Source organism: Crocuta crocuta, unplaced genomic scaffold (genome assembly GCF_008692635.1).
Source record: "Crocuta crocuta isolate KB4526 unplaced genomic scaffold, BGI_CrCroc_1.0 scaffold72, whole genome shotgun sequence".
Classification (NCBI taxonomy): domain Eukaryota; kingdom Metazoa; phylum Chordata; class Mammalia; order Carnivora; family Hyaenidae; genus Crocuta; species Crocuta crocuta.
The window spans coordinates 9,231,496-9,251,282 of NW_027529427.1; the positions used below are offsets into that span (position 1 = coordinate 9,231,496).

The following is a 19,787-nucleotide window of genomic DNA, read 5'->3' on the forward strand; positions in this document are numbered from 1 at the left end:
CCCCCCCCCCCCCCCCCCCCCCCCCACCTTCCCACTGAGATTTCAGTACTATTTTCTTAGTTATAATCACATGCTCGTCATTCCTAGTTTGTCCTGCCTTTCCGTATTTCTTGATTATATTTCATGCACTCACACATTCATTTTTTTAAAAGTTTATTTATTTTGAGAGGAGAGAGAAAAAACAAATGCGAGTAGGGAAGGGGCAGAGAGGGAGGGAGAGTGAGAATCCCAAGCAGGCTCCATGCTGTCAGTACAGAGCCCAGTGTGGGGCTCAATCCCGCAAACCATGAGATCATGACCTGGACCGAAGTCAGGAGTTGGACACTCAACCAACTGAGCCATCCAGGCACCACACATATTTATCTTTTAGATTAGTTGTTCCCCGTGGCTAATTTCTTTCCGTTTTCAATGTGAACATTCTGTGACCACTTACTCTGTAGAGACACTAGGCAGTGCCTACTTACCTACCACAGTAGGGGTTTTGGCACAGGCCATTATTAAGTTTTCATTTCTAGCAGTAACCTGAGTTTTATTGATACCCTTACTGTTCCTACTACCCTTGTGTGAACTGGCTGCATCCTGCTCATCTTTCAGCCTATCCTAATTAATCTCCATAGCAGCATTTTGCTTGCTTACCTCCATAGCACTCTGCTGTACCAGTCATCACATTGAATTGAAATTACTTATTTTTTCCCCATCCCCCAGTTCCCCAATTCTAGATCTTATGCTACATGAAGGTAGGGCTCCTTTTTTTTTTTTTTTAATATTTATTTATTTTGAGAGAGAGAAAGGGCGCACCACCAGCAGGGAAGAGGCTGAGAGAGAGAGACAGAGAGAGACAGAGAGAATCCCAAGCAGGCTCCGTGGTGCCAGCACCAAGCCCAATATGGGGATCTATCTCATGACACTGAAATCATGACCTGAGCCCAAATCAAGAGTTGGATGCTTAACTGACTGAGCTACCCAGGTGCCCGGAAGGTAGGGTTATTATTTTCATCTTTGCATCCCCAGCACTTAACAAAGAACCAGGCACATAGTATGTCTTCAAATGCTAGGGATGCCTTTCCACTATATGGCATTCCACTGTCACATGCCCATCATATATTGATCTGATCAAATTGATTCAAAGGGAGTCCTACCTCCCTGCACACATTAAAGTTCTAAATTTTTCTGTGTATGTACATTTTTGCCATTCTCACACAGGAGACGAGGACACAGTCAAATATGAACAACAGGATTTAGGACATTACAAGATTATTTCCCACTTTAAAACTTCTAGGACCTTATTTTGAATATCAAGTCTTTGTTGTTTCTTCCTGCTGTCCTTTTCTTCCCATTCACCTTTCAACTTTTATCATCCTTAACTTCTGCTTACCAATTTAAAATACCATATTTTTTCAGGGGTGGGGAAGGATTAGAAATTGTTATCTAAACTTTCTTTGTCCTTTTTTAAATCCACATACAGTTAGTTGCAAAATCTGAAATCCTTTCCTTTTATCTCATCCTGTGCATTTCCACTGTTCTCTTTCTAGTATTGGCCTCCTCACTTCTTCCCTGGACTAGGGCAGATATCTTCTTACCCTCTAATCTCTCTCTCTAACAATGTGTCCTGCAAATCACATCTAGATTTTAACCTTCCTCATTTGATTATTCTTCCCCTCGCCCTGTTTTTTAGTGTTTCCCCTAAAATAACTAAAATAACTTTCCACTAATCCACTAGTGAGCTCCTAATGAAAGGGAAGGAGCTACATAACTGCATAACTTTATAAGCCTATAGCTATGGCCAGAAGTAGCTCCAAACATAAATTCTCTGATGAAGTCTCCTGTCTTCAATTCATGCAAATGTTTAAGTTAAAAATATGTCTCAACAGGGGCGCCTGGGTGGCTCAGTCGGTTAAGCGTCTGACTTTGGCTCAGGTCATGAACTCACGGTTCGTGGGTTCTAGCCCCATGTCGGGCTCTGTGCTGACAGCTCAGAGCCTGGAGCCTGTTTCAGATTCTGTATCTCCCCCTCTCTGTGACCCTCCCCTGCTCACGCTGTCTCTCTCTCTCTCTCTGTCAGAAATAAATAAAACATTAAAAGAAATTAAAAAAAAAAAAAGAAATGGAATATAACTGTATCTTAAAAAAATATATCTCTCAACAACAAATAAAACAGTGAAAACAAACAAAAAGTAAAAGTAAGACTGACTCTCTAGAAGCTGTGCCATTTTAAACAGATGGTTTCCTGTATTATGGCCACACACTCTGGAGCCCCAGGAACACACATACTGTAGTTGGAAAGCCTTGTTCTAAATGGTGAAGTCTAGACTACTTGACTACTAGACTTCTTGATCTGAGGTTGTATGTGGTCTGTCAAGAACATGCTTTTCCAGATCTTTTGTCTGCCTGACTATACCGTACACTATGTCCAGTATACTAGCCTCATAGAACTTACTGAGGAGCTTTCCCAGGTTTTCAGTGCTCAGGAATTGTTTATATAATAATCATGGGCATTTCCTTATGGGAGAATATCCATGAAACCTCTGAGCCTTTTTTTACTGCTGGAGCCAGTTTTGATAATTTATGCCATTTCAGAAAATCATGTTCTTCCAGATTTCCACATTTATTGGTATAGTTAGTATTTTCCAGTTAACCTAGTATTTTAGGGTAGCAGTCATTTGAGGGGAGAAGCTATTTTGGTTTCCTTTCTGTTACCCAGCAGCATAGCCAGTGACACAGCTGTTTCATGGATGGTTGAGAGGAATGGTATGGTTGCAGCAAAGCAGCAATACAGACCTGCTGGCCTTTGGGGACTCCTGGGATAAACCACTTGGCCAACTGAAAGTATTACAATAGCCAGTTTCAGGTCCCTCACCATTATACCCACTCGAGCTGATTTATACTTTACAGTCTAAATTGGCATGGGGCAGGCCTTTGGGATTAAATTAATTTATACCAAGTTAGAAAGCATCAGCTGCCAAAGTCAGGGGTGCCTTCTGGAGGCTAGTGTGCTTATTTCTTCATGTATTCCAAGCTCACACTCCAGGCATTCTCTCTTGGAAAGCAGCTGGGATAGTCCTTCAGGAAGGCCTGCTTTGCATCTCCTTTGTGTAAGCGCAGTTCTGGGTCCTATACAGAAGCCCCCATCTTCTTCCAAGACTCTGCATTGCACTTGGTCCTTGTGCCAATTCAGAAGATTTATAAACCTTCTAAAATCAAATACAGCATGTATGATTCTTCTATCTTGAGACCTTTTTTCCCTTCTTACGTAAACTCAAAGAAATTATTGTACCTGAATGGCAGTAGTACAGCTGTGATCTTGATCCTTACTTGGAAGCTGAAGAAAAACAAGTTTTTCTTTCTTTACCACCTTCTTTAGCAAAAGATTAAAGAAAATTTTGAGAGATTAAAAGTGTGTAAAACAATAAAAAAGCTACCTGTAATATTATTTAAGAAAAGGTGTTGACTGGATCGTCGTTGTCCATTAAAGGAATTAGTGATACTCTTCCTGTGTCGTTTGACTGTCTCTAGTCAGGCAGGCAGAACTTTTTAAAGTAATGAAGTGTAAACAAACATTTTTCCACGACATATGTTAAAGGCCCTGTTTCTCTCCCATTGCCAATCACCATTTGGAGCCGTTCCCCTTGCTCAGTCCTGAGTTCTTTTCCCAGCAGCCCCTGCTTGTTCTTGAGGGTGGAGGAGGTGGAAAGACGTTAAACAGACTTGTCCCTAATGAGCTGTGACGCCAGCTGCAAAGAGGGCAAATCCTGTTACTCCCTCCAGCTACTCTCTGAAGCTGCAGAGGAGCAGTAGGGATGGGTCTCCCTTCTCTAGGCTGATTGGCGTGTTTTCTGCTCCCCCACCCCCACCTACCCACCCCTGCCTCTTCTGTCCCAGAGCATCTTGGCAAAGTTCAGATTTCTGTGCTCACAGCTCAGTGCCCACAGTGAAAAGGAAATACAAAAGGGGAGGAGAGAAAGTGGGAGGGGGGGGGTGTCAGGAGGGATTTTAGAAGGGTATTCCTTATTGCCTTATTCTAAGACTTAAGCTCTGGGTTTGAAGGCCTAAGTAGTAAAGCTTTGAATAACCTGGGTTTCCAAATAGTTCCTTGGAGAACTGTTGGCTTTTATTGGCTTATGAACACGGTAGGCCATGTATTAAAAGGATTTTAATTTCTATTGTCCAGAAACCTCTGAATTTTGAAAAGGCCACTTTCTAGCTCTTCAGTCTTTGCCTTTTTTTCCACACACTTTCATTGTAAGGAAGATGACATAATTGTGATATTAACATGTAGAATATTTACTGTGCTTTTATAAGCATTGCCTCATTTAGTCATTACAAAACCCTTGGTGGTAGACACTTTTAATGGGTCAGTTTTTTTGTCTAAATTGTGGTAAGAAGCATAATACAAAATTTGGCTTCTTTACCATTTTTAAGTGCACAATTCAGTATTGTTAAGTATATTCACATTGTTTTGAAACAGAGTTCCAGAACCTTTTCTTCCTGCAGATGTGACATTATACCCATTAAAGTGAACATTTTTTAACTGAAGAGCCAGTTCTCCTGTTCAGGAGGATTAAAATTGCTTCCCAGTTACCTTTCTTCTTTGCTGATTCCTATAATATCCTATTTCACCACAGGGTGAAAACTGAGGCCTATATCAGTGTGCCTTGGTTTATCCATTTGGTTCCAACTACTGGGGTTAACAGTAACTAAGGGGAATGTGGGAGAGGTGAGAATAAGAGGGGGGAAAATAGCTTTGCTCTCCAGGGAGTTTATCACCTATTCTTCATTCTAATCTTTACTGATTCTGCATTTTAAGTTCTGCTGAGCTAGAGGGGGAAAGTTTACTGACAACTTTGTCACCTTACAAGTTACCATGGCCTTGCATACTTGTTTGGTGGGTTACCTAGATAGCTGCTGATTTATGAAGCAAATAGAAATACATTTGAAAAGCAGTTTATATTTTGAGACCCATTTTCTTATTGATTTATGAGTTTACTGTATTCCATGGGTAGAATGGTAGGCAATGGAGGGGGGTTGAATTTTATTTGTAAATAACAGAGTTCCTCTCAATACTTATGTCACTTGAGGGACAGTTCAGACCTCCTTACTTCTCCTTGGAAGAGCAAATACAAATCCCTGATACTCTGCCTTTCTGTGTAACCACTTTCCTCAGTTGCTCCCTCATTGGGTCACAGTTGTGCTAGAAAAAACAAACCTAGGTTCAATGGGGAGAAGTTTTTACCAATCCCCTTTAGCCAGTCCATCATAGTTGAATATAGAACAAGAACATTTAAAATTTTTTTTTAATTAAAATAAGGATGCCTCAGTTTCTGCTGATAATGTTACAAAAACTATGGTTGAATCACCAATGAAGCCTGGTTACTGAGGCAGGCAGAAAATAATACACTGAAACAATTTTGTCTTTCCTTCTTTTTCTCTTCTAAATTTCAGATTTACAGATTTTATTAATCATTGTTCTTGACTCATGACACACTCTCATCATTGATCTAGGAATGTTTCACTTTATTAATTTGTAAGTGATATCATCTGAAAATCACATCCGTCAGAATTAGAACATCATCAGTATCAAATGCTGCTTTCCCATCCAGTCTTCTGCCTCCTAGCACCTATGGGAATTTTTAATAATGCAGATAGGGACTAAAATGTTACCTTAGATTTATTGAAGAAAATATAAATTTGTTATACAAATTAATAATTCAGTTATTGGGCATGTATTTTAAGACAATTCTTACACTTATTGTAACTTGACTAATTTTGATTTCTGCTAACTACCACAGATTAACAAGATGTTAGTAATTTCAAACTTGAAAATTCATAATCTACATGTAAGTAGAATGTGGGTTTAAGGACATCTTATCTTTCGGCCATATCTCTCTTAACCTTTGTTGGTCTTAGCTTTTATTTTCTTATTGAACATCTTGTTTCACTCTAATTTGTCTGTAATTCTACTTGATGACTCTCTGGAAATACTAATAAAAGGATATTGGCAGTTGATAGTGTTTGGAGAACACTTTAACCAGAAATTTCATGTTCTTTCTTTACATTCTAAATAGATTTATTGGTAGAAAAGAGATTCTTCTATAAGGATCAAATGACCCACTCTTTCCACCAGTGATCACTAATCTTGCATTTAGAGGATATTATTCAGTGGTTTGCCTGGATATCTGAATTACATTTAATTCTTCAGTCCTTTCAACAGGCTTTAGAGCTAGAGGTAGAACTGTAAATTCCACAGATACTGATAACCCACTTTATCTGCATGGTTTGATTATAATCATGCATTCATGCTCGGGTTTTTAGATAAACAAGGGGCTTTAGCTCTTGAGATTAATCATTTGGGTATGTTTGGCCTTACAATATAAGGATTTAATTCAGTCCTTATGTCAGAAATTGAATTTTTATCTTTCTTACATGTTTTAGAGCATTTTTGGCCTATGGCATTATTTCATTTCTTTTGGTAATTATGTCTTTTGTTTTTTAAACCAGCATTTATTTATCTTCCATGTGTTCTCAAATCCTCCCCTTCTTTATTCCCACAGCTGCTGTTTTATTTATCGCAGACTCCGACCTTTTATCTTCCAGAATAGCACCTCCCAAACTGTATATGCATATGAATCATGGGGCTCTCATTAAAATGCAGATTCTGGTTTCTGTAAGTCCGTGGTGGCTCCAAGGTACCCTACTTCCTGCAGGCTTCCAGGTGATGCTGACACTCACCTCCATGGTCCTTCCCTCTGGTATCACTCAGTCATTCTGCACACTGCCCTCAGAACTGTTTTTTCTGAGATAGAGATCTGATCATTTCATTCTCCTTCAGACTTGATTGCATATAGAAGTAAAACCTACATTCTTTAGTGTGGTTTTCATGGTTTTCAGAGAAGGTCCTCAAGGAATAGGCCTGTCAGTGGTTCTCTAATTACTCTCTCCACGTTGAGGATGGTCCTTGGTACTTTCTACACATGCCATCAACTTTCGCATGCTCCTCCTTACTGTGCATTTGCCAGGTAAGAGTCTCCCCTTCAGGGCTCTGTGTGAATCTTCCTTGGCAAAGTCTTACTCCACACTCCTCAGTTTCTCTAGTTTTCTCCATTTCCCCTATTGTTTTGTGTATTTAATGTGGCATTTGTTACATTGTCTCCATAATTCTTTGCTGTCATTCAGTCAAGAAAACATTTGAATTTCTACTGTTCTGGTTGCTGGACACTATTCTGGTCACTGGGGGAGACAACACTGAACACAATAATAGATAGATAAAGTTTTCCATCTGGCTTACATTTTAGCCTTCCCTCATTCCCTACCTTCCATCCATAAATCCATAAACCTATCAGGACTTTATTCACTTTTGTATCTCTATTACCTGGCATATAGTAGGTGAATGAAAAAAATGATAACTTAAAAAATATTTTTTTAATTTAATGTTTGTTTATTTTTGAGATAGAGCATGAGCAGAGAAGGGGCAGAGAGAGAGAGAGAGAGAGAGAGAAAGAGAAAGAGAAAGAGAGAAACAAACTGAAGCAGGCTCCAGGCTCTGAGCTGTCAGCACAGAACCCGACTTAGGGCTTGAGCCCACGAACAGTGAGATCATGACCTGAGCCAAAGTCAGGTGCTTAACTGACTAAGCTACCCAGAAGCCCTTATATATATAAACTTTTTAAAGTTAATTTGATGACCACCTACTATTTGCTAAGTTCTGTGCTAATGTTACAGGTAGGGCCACAGAAGAAAACAAGAATGTTCCTTTTTGGTAAGTACCTTATGTAGATGAATAAAACTAACACTGATATGTTAATATTAAGGAATAGAAAGGGCATTTAGTGACTCCATTGCTATATTTTATTGTTGCCTTTTCATAGGGCAATGTCATAGGTATAAACTGGACAGCTAGAACTTGGATCTACTGAGAGTTACTCTGAAAGAAAGAGAAACGTTCTTGTCTAGCATTTCCACCTAAGCCAGAAGGGAATGTCTATTAGTGGGAAGCAGGAGGTGCAAAAGAAAGAGAATTCATATTAGAGCTTTAACTGTTCCTGTATGAGTGATTTTTTTTTTTTTTTGGTAGTTTTACCTTAAAAATTAATGCAGACTTTACATTTTGCTCTATAGTATGACTTTTATAAAATTAATATTTTGAATTCTTTACTATTGAATAAAATCCATCCACATGTATCCTCTGACTTCTAGGAATCCTGCCAAGACCTCCACTTAATTTGGTACTTTTATTTTTTTAATCTTTATTTATTTTTAAGAGAGAGAGACAGAGCACAAGCAGGGGAGGAACAGAACGAGAGGGAGACACAGAATCCGAAGCAGGTTCCAGGCTCTGAGCTGTCAGCACAGAGCCTGATGTAGGACTCAAATTCACGAACCACAAGATCATGACCTGAGCTGAAGTCAGATGCTTAACTGACTGAGCCACCCAGGTGCCCCAGTACTTCTGTTCTTTAAAAACACTAAAAAGCATCAGTTAGTACTGACTACAGCACCTTTAGTCAAGAATCACATTGTGATATTTAATTTTATTTAATTTAATACACTGAGGAAGAGGACAGAACCTCATCAACAGGAGTGTATAACGATATGTGAACACACATGGTGTTGAAGGAGTTACTGGAGGAACCAGCAAAGTGAAACTCGACTAGGAAGATTTTATAGATAAAAGATTTTCACATAAAGGACATACAGTCCTTGGCAGACAGGGGAGCAGGTAGGGAGTTCTTTCTGCTTAGGGAAATGGTACATGTGAGGACTTGGTTGGGAGTAATGGAAGTGGGTTATTGTAGCTATTGCAGCCATCAGCCTTTCTAGGATACAGAGGATGGGTCAGTAGGAAGCAGTTTACAAAGTATGACGAGCCTAGATGGGGTGGTCTGGGTTTCACTGAGTTCTGGCACTTTTTGCTGAGTACCGCAGGAGGAGTCAGTTAACCTTCCTGAGTCAAGTTTATTTATCCTGACATTGGGAGGGTTTAAAAAATCTGATCTATAATTGACTCTCCAGCTCTACCATTCGGTAATTCTGGCTTCTCTATCAAACAAGATGGCCTGGGACTTTTTGCTTCAAGGGTTCAGTTTCTCTTATAATTGCAGGTTGCTTTTTAGTCTGGCCCAGTGACCAAGCTTAAAATATGAACCATTCAAATCTTTCCTTGTTTTGCATCACATTCACTTCTGTCAGATCTTGAGTTCGTGTTTCCCCATCGCTGCCACGTCTCTTGTTTGGGAAGTCCTTCAGAGTCTTTCTCCCAGCCTGCTGTTTGTGTTTACCCTCACCTCCCACCCTCCACCGCTAGAATTCATCTTAAATACACAGCAGCTGTGCCCTCTCAATAAAAATAACTGTAGTGAGTCGTCTTTGTCTTCCAAAGAAAAGCCAAACTCATTAGCTCAGTATTCAGTATCCGCTATCAATCTTAGCTCACATCACCCCCTTATATGATCTACAGAATAGCTAAACTGAAGCTGATACCCTCTTTGTTTCCTTGTCCCGCTGCTCCCTACACCTGGTTATGCCCTGCTTCTCCCCCCACATTGTCACCAGCCAGTTTGTCCATCTCAGGTGCCACCGACTTGACGCAATCTCTTAGGCTTCCCACAGCCAGAAATAATCCTTTTCTTCTCAATCCCCATAGCACCTACAGCACGTTTTCTGTACCTAATAGTGCTAATTAGTTAGTTTGTGTACCTTTTTTGTATTCTTATCTCTCTAAACTAAACTAAGCTCCCCAGTGCTTAGGAAGTACTATATTATCTTATATGGGGTGGGTGCCCAGTAAATATTAGTTGAATGAATGAATTCCGGCTAATTATATTTCAGATCTTTGTTATCTCTGATTAGTAGCGTTTTTTGTTTTCCTGAATAATCACTAACTAGAATGCAGAAAAGAACTCTGCTAACAGGAATTAAGATAATAAGAACCATTGCTATAGATGTGTTATAATTCCCAAGTTTGCAATTAAAGCAAGCCAAATGTTTGTAAGCCTCAGCTTTATTTATCTTTGAATGTTGAGTCTCATTCACCTACACTTTCAGTGCAGTATGGGACAGGTGAACCTTTTCAAGTAAACCACCTCAGGGTAGTTTCTGTTTTGCTTATTTGTGTCAGTATGCTTAGCAGTTTTTTGTCTTATGGAAGTTTCAGAGCGAATGTTTACAGACTTGAGAGTTTCTAAAAATAAAATAATAAATGGAACCGTTAACTTACAAAATTATTTTTTAAGAATGTTTTATAAAAACTTTATTGTTTTTATAATAGAAGAAGACTACCGTGTTCAGTATGCATTGCCCTGCAATTGGTGTTAAGGTCAGAAATTGCTTCTTATGCACACCTCATGCTTTCAGAGCCATTAATACAAGCCTTCAAAGTTCAGTTTTTCTGTGGTTATAGATCTGGTCAGTATCATAAGCAATCAAACCATAAGCAGAGCAGACCCTTGGGAGATGGCCTGCATGCAGAAGATAGCCTGGTTGGAACAGTGCTGGCGAACTTGGTGTTCCAGGAGCTGATGACTTAGAACAGATTCCATCATCTTAGAAAATACTGGTTTATTATGGGAGATCAAAAAGAGAAATAGGATCTCCTAAAATTTCCCCACTGTCACATTTTGTCCCAGTAGCTCCTCTCAACTAATCTTTGTTCAGCATACTGTACTAAGACCAGCTAAATCTTTTGCATTGCCTGCTTGAATCCCAAGGAAAGCAAATAAATCTCACCTTGGATTAGACCATTAACATAGACATTACCTCACTTCTCTCCAGATGATGTAAGATTAATCTCAGTTCTAGCAATCTCCTATCATCAGTCCTCAAAATTAGAACTGCTACATTGCTCACTACCAGTGCTATTTGTTTTCAATAAATTAGTGGGTTTTTATTTTTTTTATTTATTTATTTATTTTTTTTTTTGTGGTATGGGCCGTTCAAATTGAGACCAAATCTTTATTAACCCAAAGCTAGAGAGATTTTATTTGTTGCACATGCCCAAATTAACTCACATTTTCTATAAGCCTTGAAGAATTTTTATTTAACATAATGAAAGGTTTAATGACTTATATTCAAGACTATATAGCACTCTTCTGCTGCTGTTCACCAGCTGTTTTTATGATGATAACTCCGAGATCTGGAATGTGATCGAAAATGAGAGTGTTTTGCTGTTTGTGCTTTAGCTTCAGAATTGGTATAACCCTTGGGAGATTTACAAGGGGATCTTGCTATGGAGTCAGAATGTCTTCCATGTGATCTTGATTTGGTTCCTGAGCTAGTCTGCTTTTGAGGTGAACTTGATTGTGATTTTCCTATTGACTTGGATCTTTTTGGTAANTTTGATTTCATTTGGCCTGGTGTTTTTCGATCACCTTGTGCAAACTGTATTTCAATTTGACGGCCACATACCCACTTTCTATTGAGGTTATAAAGAGCATCTTCAGCATCGCGAACATCTTCAAATTGAACATAAGCAAATCCTCTTGGGCGGCGGGTGTAGAAGTCAAGTGGAATGTAAACGTCTACTATAGGGCCATATCGACCAAACTCACGGCGCAAGTCCTCAGGCCTGGTGGCGTCTGCGACGTTCCTGACGAACAGGGAGGTGTTGGGGGGCCTCGTGTAGCGCGACATGACCGCTTCCTCTGGTGCCTACGGGCCTGCCTGCGGCCGCCAGGCTCGCTCCGTTTCTCGCAGTTGCCGCTGCCGCCACAGCAGCTCCGCCGGCCCCCGGCGCCTAAATTAGTGGGTTTTTAAAACAGTTGTGGGTGGTATACCTGTTAAAACTGTTAAGTGAATGATGAATAATTTTTTAAATGTTTTATTTATTTCTGAGAGAGAGAGAGAGAGAGAACGGGCGAGCTAGCATGAGCAAGGGAGGGTCAGAGAGAGGAAGACACAGAATCCGAAACAGGCTCCACGCTCTGAGCTGGCTGTCAGCACAGAGCCCGACTCGGGGCTCGAACCTATGAACTGTGAGATCATGACCTGAGGTGAAGTCGGTCATTCAACCGACTGAACCACCCAGGCGCCCCTGATGAATACTTTTTAATTATATATTTGCTCTTTTATTCTCTTATTAAAGTAGAAGGCATTATAGCATATTTGTAGAAGTTAAGTTCTTTGATAATTATGTTAGCTAGCACTGACTTACAGAAAGATATATGTGTGTTTCTTATGTGCAGAAAAAAGGAGGGGAGTTTGGTAATGGAGCAATGGGAGAAATAAATTCCATAGAAAAACAAAAAGTTGAACTCATTGCTCTTCTAGCAGGAACTGTTGGAAGAAAGGCAGAGTTCATCCATGGCAAGCAGTTTGGCTACTCTGACCATGTAGTGGCTTAGAGAGTGTTGTCAACAGTGTGGGTTGTAGGAGGGGAGAGACAGGTGAATTTTAAGGAACCTGTGTTTGATCTCTCAATTTCTCTGTCTCCTCATAGGAGTTAGAAGCAGCTCTTCACAGAGATGATGTAGAGTTTATCAGTGACCTGATCGCCTGCCTACTTCAGGGCTGCTATCAACGAAGAGATATCACGTGAGTAATCCTGATTTTACTACATATTTCATGCATAAAGAACTAATAATTTACCAGGTGTCGTGATGTTTCATGTCTCTTGTAACAAACCAGAACTGATCGTTCTCTGGTGGTAATTACAAATGCATTCCACAGTGCTGTGTTTGGCTCCTTTTGCAGTTCAGTTTTAATGTTATTATAATCCTTGAGCTTATTTCACTCTCACAAATCTATATCCTTTACTCTTGGATCCACCAGTTAACATAATCAAGTGTAGAATTTCTTCCTGTCAGTATATACCTTTCTTTCTGAGTTGTATAGAAATATGTAGTCTCTTGCTACGTATTGATAAAATGTAGCCTAACAAATTAAAAGTAGATTTTACTTGAGTATCTTCTATTCATATAACCAGCAGCATAATGTTTAATATGGAGCTTCTAGTCTCCCTCACACTTTAAGTGCTAAGTAAACCACTCTCCAGTACATTTGACATGTATAGAAATTTGGAACAAAGTTTTATTTGTATAGACAAATAAAGGATCTTCCTGATAAGACCTCATTCCTTGTTTTGACCCTAACTTGATACACATTTTCTTTGCTACGTTTCTGTAGGGAGCAGAATTTGTATAGAGCCAACTCTTAAAAAGCTGAGACAAAAGGCTTTTCCAGTTTTTAGCCCTCTGGTGCCACGCAGGGCAGGGGATTGAGTGTTAATGGTTTGTATTTTTCACACAGTTAAAGGTGGTATCTCAAATACTTCTGTTCTTTAAATCTACTTTTAGGTATCTGCTCTGGCTGGGAAAGTAGGCCCAGTACTAATGCACAATAAACTTGTCATTACAGGATGAGTGAGAGATTGATGAAATGCCATTTTGTTCAGGGTGAAGTTTGTATCCCTTAAGGGAGAGTTATTGCTCCTGGACTCAACTGTGTTAATATAATGACTTTTTTCCCTGAGAATACCCAGATGGTTGTGCTAGACAAAGAATAGATGAAAGGGGGAAATCATCTATTGTTTTACTACTTGAACATGATAATTAAGGTCTTCCATTCTTTTATTGGGATGTAGATTTGGGAATTTATGTGGTTTTTAAGCACAGTTGTAGTCATACTGTGATAGAATTTTACATTTTCATATCTTGCATTTTTTCATTGTAATAGTTAATTTTCTTAAACCACCTTTCCTTTAAATATGATTGTCAAATGATCCAATTTGATAGCTGGACATTTGTGTCTAGCTTTTAACTGTTGTAAGCAGGCTATAATGTATTGCCTTGGACACAAAAGTTTGCACACCTAGTGAATTATCTCCTTAGCTTAAATTTCTGGAATTGTGGTCACTCAGTCATAAGAAATGTCCCATTTAAAAATTTTAAAATAAATTTCCAGGCTGCCCCACCACAGAGGTTGCTCCATTTTACCCTTGAACCTTTACTGCATAAGGACATCTGATTGCTTAAACCTCCATCTGGATATTGCCCACTATTTGCTGGCCAGCAAGTCCTGGTACAACAAACATACACTCTCAGGGCCTTCATGGAATTTACAATACTATGGGGGGTGGGGGTAAGGGTTCACAGTATATATAACAGTAATGGTTATATAATTACTGTGATAAGTGTTCTAAAGTAAAAATAGAGTGTTAACAGAGCATATAACCTCATATGAGAAAATGATATGTGAACTGAGCCTTCATATTTGGGCCTCCTTAAGCCAGTGCCCATATTTCATAAAGCACAATAAATAAGTGAATGAATGAAAGAATAAACAAAAGAAATGATCACAGATTTGCAAGTAGAAGTGATAACCCTAGAGCAGAGCCTAGAGGTTATAAAGTTAGAAGGTCCCATATGGTTCAGAGGCATGATTTGTTTGAGCAGGACAGTCCTGGCCCCTGAGTGTTAAACTGTTATTTGTTGCCAACATCTAAAATGAGATGTCACATTTCAAATCCCACTTTATAGCTTTTAGAAAACATCTAATGGTCTGCAAACCATGAAGAGAGCCATCTACTAGCGAGCAAACAGGGACTAGTCTGCCTCAGTCCTCGGCATTCCTGACTGCGGAGGCTGATTGTCACTCATCATCTGTCACGTTCACACGGCCCACCTCATTCATTTATTTTTATTTATTTATTCTTTTAGCATTTTTTCATTTTGGAGAGAGTGTGAGTGAGGGAGGGACAGAGAGAGAGGGAGACCAAAATCTCAAGCAGGCTCCAGGCTCTGAGCTGTCAACACAGAGCCCAACACAGGACTCGAACTCATGGACTGGGAGATCGTGACCTGAGTTGAAGTCAGATGCTTGACTGACCGAGCCACCCAGGTGCCACTCACCTTTTTTTTTTTTTTTTAACCTACCTGTCCTATGCACACATTTTGGTTTAAGGAATCCAATATGGCTACAGCACAATAGGAATTGGAGCCTAATAGGCTTTGTAAGCTGGGTTAAGAATTGAGGGGGATAGAGGCGCCTGGGTGGCTCAGTCGGTTAAGCGTCCAACTTCGGCTCAGGTCATGATCTCATGGCTCATGAGTTTGAGCCCCACATCAGGCTCTGTGCTGATGGCTTGGAGCCTAGAGCCTGCTTCTGATTCTGTGTCTCCCCCTCTCTCTCTGCCCCTCCCCATCTCATGCTCTATGTCTCTCTGTCTCTTGAAAATAAATAAACATTTTAAAAAATTACAAAAGAAAAAGAAAATAATTTGAGGGTATAATCCTAAAAGCAAGGTGCGCAGGGGACTGGTCAGGTAAGCATCCTGGCCAAGCATGGGGTAAGCAGGAAGACCAGTTAGGGGCTAATCAGTTAATCAGTGGAGAAAGAAGAGGTGTTGACGGAAGGATTATTATGAAGGTAAAATCAACTGGACTTGGTGTCTCTAATCTTGATCAGTCTGTTAGGCATAAACTTGTTTTAACTTGCATTTCATGGATCAATCTTTACACTGGTGTGTTGGTTGAAGATCAGGCAAAAGAAATGCTTGTTTAAAACTTGTGAGGCTTTCTTCCTCTAAGCTCTTCAGTTTCACTCGTGCACAAGAGTGTTCCTTTACCCTTGCTAGTGCTGGACATTGCCCATAACATGCCAACCCCTAGGCACTAATAGAATAAAACAGTGTCCTATCTCTTGGAGACTATGGTCTTCAGTGTGTGACAGTGGGGACAGTCTGTGGTTGAACGTTTAAATAGCTAAAGTCATCTCATATCATTTATGGAATAAATCTTCCCATCCCTGTTGGCAGGTGATATATCTCTTTGATCTTTTACTAATTTTTTACTCATATTAGAATTTGCTTTCTACAAAACAACTGGTTTTTTCCAGTTGTACCTTTTTTGCTCATATTAGAATTTGCTTTCTACAAAACAACTGGTTCTTTCCAGTTGTACCTGTCAGTCTCTTTTGGCTCTGAAACCACATTGTGTGTCCCTAATATATTCACTAGTTTTGTGAGCTTTGCCTCAGTTTTTTCATGTGTAAAATGTGTTTAATGATAGTATTTACTTGTTGGATTATTGTTAAGGATGAAGTAACATTATGTATATGAAACAGTAGGGATATTGTCTAAACATAACTAATAACATTTGAGTGATTATTCCTTTATATTATATTTTAATGTTCAATAAGCATAATCCCTGTAATTAATCCTTTTATTTTAAATTTGTCTTGAGGCATGTGGGTGGCTTTGTTGGTTAAGCATCCAACTCTTGGTTTTGGCTCCGATCATGATCTTACAGTTTGTGAGTTCAAGCCTCACATCAGGCTCTGTGCTGAGTGTGGAACCTTCTTAGGATTCTCTTTCCCTCTCTTTTCTCCTCCTCTCTCTGCTCCTGTTCCTCCCCCACTCATTCTCTCTCTCAGAATAAATAAATATACTTTAAAACATGTGTTTCCAAACAATAAAATAAATTTCGTCTATTAATCTTCATTCTTCTGGAAAATGATTTTTCTATCTCATCGTGTTCTATTTTATCTCATCATGTTATATTGATTAGAGTCAAATAAACCTATGAGTAAATTTAAGCAGAATTGACCTCTTCACAATATTAAGATTGCTTTTTTTTATTCAAGCTCCGTTACCCAGTAAAAATGATTGATTCATTTAGGTCAGATACATTCCTGGCTATCTTAATCTTTGTTGCCATTAAGAGTAGAATCCCATTTATACTATAAGTACTTTGGAGAAATATATTCTTCTGAATAGATCTTAAATCTGCCTAGTTTATTGATCCTGATTATTTTTTAAGTTGCTTTTTTTTCTGATTTTCTAGGATTATCATCCCTCTTTCCTTTTGGTGTTTTTATTCTTGTCTGTTTCATGCTGTACTAGTTATCCACTGCAGTGTAACAAATTACCCTAAAACTTAGCAACATAAAAACCACAAAAAATGATCATACCACAGTTTCTATGGGTTAAGAATCTGGCTGCAGTTTAGCTGGGTGTGTCTGACATAGGATCACTTACAAGACTGTAGTCCAGGTACCCAGGACCTTGACTAGGACTATAGTCCTCTCAAGGCTTGACTGGAGCAAGGATCCATGTATCTGTTTTATGCTGCTGTGTAACAAATTTCTCCAAGTTTAGTAGCTTAAAAAATCTATTTATTATCTCACAGTTTTATAGGTCAGAAGTCTACACGTGGCTCACCTGGACCCTATGCTCAGTTTCTCACAGGGCTACAATCAGGGTGTCAGCCAGGCCATGTTCTAATCTGGAGGCTTACCTAGGGAGCAGTCCGAGTTCAGTCAGGTTGATGGCAGAGTTGTCTCCTTGGAGTTGTAGGACTGAGGTCCTCATTTTCTTTCTGGCTGTTGACTAGGAGCTGCTGTCAGCTCCCACAGGTCACCTGCAGTTTTCTTCTAAGTGGTCTCTTACTACATAGCTCTTATTGTTCAAGGCTAGCAGGAAAATAGCCCTTGTCTGTCTGGAGAGAGTCTTATATGATATAATCATGGGAGTGACCTCCATTTGCTATATTCTGTTTATTACAGGCAAGGTATAGACAGTCTTTCACACTTAAAGGGAGAGGATTGTACAAGGGGATGAATACAAGGAGGCAGAAATCATTCTGGGCCTCTTAAAGGCTGCCTGTTATACATGTTTTTTATATTGACCAGGTCGTCCAGAACAAAACTAAATAATAATGGTAAGATGTATGTATGCTTGCATCTAATTACATATGCTTAGTTATTAATAATTCATCAATTGTGTAGGTATTTTGATAGATTTTTTTGTGGACAAGAACCAATTAATTGATTTTTTGATAATTATATTTAGTATTAATGGATCCTATTTATATGTATATGTGCATTTGAATCATATATATTAATCATATCATATATAAACATAAAAATCATATGTATGTGAATTATCAATGAGATTTTGATTTGCCTCTTTGTAAAATAAATGGCTGTAACCAACTTGTTCCTCACTTAATTTTATTCCTCCCATATTTATCATAAAAGTCTCTACCAAAAATTATAGGAAAAGTATGTAATTAGTACTTTGATAGTATTTGATAATATTTTGATTATACTTCCTATAAAAGCAATTAGTTTGAAAATAATGGCTATTTAGGGGCGCCTGGGTGGCTTAGTCGGTTAAGCGTCCGACTTCCGTTTAGGTCATGATCTCGCGGTTCGTGGGTCCGGGCCCCGCGTCAGGCTCTGTGCTGACTGCCGGCTCAGAGCCTGGAGCCTGTTTCAGTCTGTGACTCCCTCTCTCTCTGACCCTCCCCTGCTCACGCTGTCTCTCTCTCTCTCTCCTAGAAATAAATAAAACATTAAAAAAAAATGAAAACAATGGCTATTTAAAATAATGGTATTTAATTTAGAATCCACCTTTTCTCATCATTCATTATATTTTCGCTTGGGTTCATTTCATTTTTTTCAGTCTTCTTGTGAGGTAGGAAGAGAGATGGTATGAAGTTATCTCCTAGATTAATAAGGTCTCATTTTATAGAGAAAGAAAAATAATCCAGACATTTGTCAGATTATGTAGCTATTTAGAAGGTGAATAATTCCCACAAAGAGTTGAACGAACAGGAGTTTGAATATTAGAACCTGAATTTTAGGCCTGTAACCCAGACCCTTTCATATTTTTTCTTAACATAAAATTAATGCATTTTTGCAGTATTAAAAATAAGTTTTTTTAAGAAACAAGTGTTCCTGAGGATGTGGAGAAAATGGAACTATTGGTAGGAATGCAAATTGGGGCAAGCATTGTGGAAAACAGTATGGACATTCCTCAGAATATTAAGTTAAAACTACCCTGTGAGCTAATAATCACACTACTCGGTATTTACCCAAAGAATACAAAAACCCTAATTTGAAAGGTTATATACACCCCTATGTTAATTGCAGCATTATTTCCAATAACCAAGCTGTGGAAGCAGCCAAAGAGTACATCAACTGACAAATGGGTAAAGAAGAGTTGATATATGTATATACACAATGGAATATTATTAAGCCATAAAAAGAATGAAAGCTTGCCATTTATACCAACATGGATCTAGAGAGTAAATTGCTAAGTGGAATAAGTCAGTCAGAGAAGGACAAATATCCTGTGATTTCACTCATAATGTGGAATTTAAGTAACAAAACAAACAAAGAAGAATAAAAGAGGAGAGACAAACCAAGAGACTCTTAAATATAGATAACAAACTGATGGTTACCAGATGGGAGGTGAGTGGGGGATGGGTGAAAATGGTGATGAGGATTAAGAGCACACTTAGCATGATGAGCACTGAGTAATGTTTAGAATTATTGAATCACTATATTGTATACCTAAAAATAATATGACACCCTGTGTTAACCATACTGGGTTAAAACAAAAGAACAATAAAATTTCAAAAAGTTTTTTAAAAAATCACCAAACATAGTATAGGGTAGGTATCCTCATCTCCTTCCTGAAGACGGGGCAGGTACGGGATGAGCTGTCCAGACTAGGTATTATTTGTCTCCTAAGTATACCTAGAGGTAAAAATAACATTTCTAGATTTCAGAATGTATCTTTCTCATCAAAACTGTGTTGGCTTACCAGTCACATGCAGAGACCCAGTTTCATTCTGTCATCTGTTTCTTCTACGTCCTCTCCACAGTTTCTGCCTTTATAAGACCACGCCTGCTCCCCTTCCACAGTGCTGAATGATAGCAGCTTTTATGATTGATTTTCCGTAGTCCTAAATGATTTCTTTTGAAGTGAGGGATTAATTTCTTTAAAAAAAAAAAAAACAAAAAAAACCCTCAGATGTCATAAAATTTCAGATATTTGTAATGGGTAAGAGAGA

At 38.8% G+C, this 19,787-nt stretch overlaps 1 protein-coding gene and 2 pseudogenes across 1 annotated transcript in view; 1 reads left to right on the forward strand and 2 right to left on the reverse strand.

Annotated features, from left to right (window-relative positions):
- The window catches only part of CECR2 (CECR2 histone acetyl-lysine reader), a 180,054-nt gene that overhangs the window by 95,169 nt on the left and 65,098 nt on the right, over nucleotides 1-19,787 (forward strand). Inside the window, exon 2 of the mRNA XM_077759258.1 lies at nucleotides 12,428-12,522. The gene's annotated coding sequence lies outside the window, so the exon portion shown is untranslated. The remainder of the gene's footprint in view (nucleotides 1-12,427; nucleotides 12,523-19,787) is intronic.
- LOC144227573 (small nucleolar RNA SNORD113/SNORD114 family) lies at nucleotides 5,429-5,498 on the reverse strand (annotated as a pseudogene).
- LOC144227395 (serine/arginine-rich splicing factor 12 pseudogene) lies at nucleotides 11,002-11,719 on the reverse strand (annotated as a pseudogene).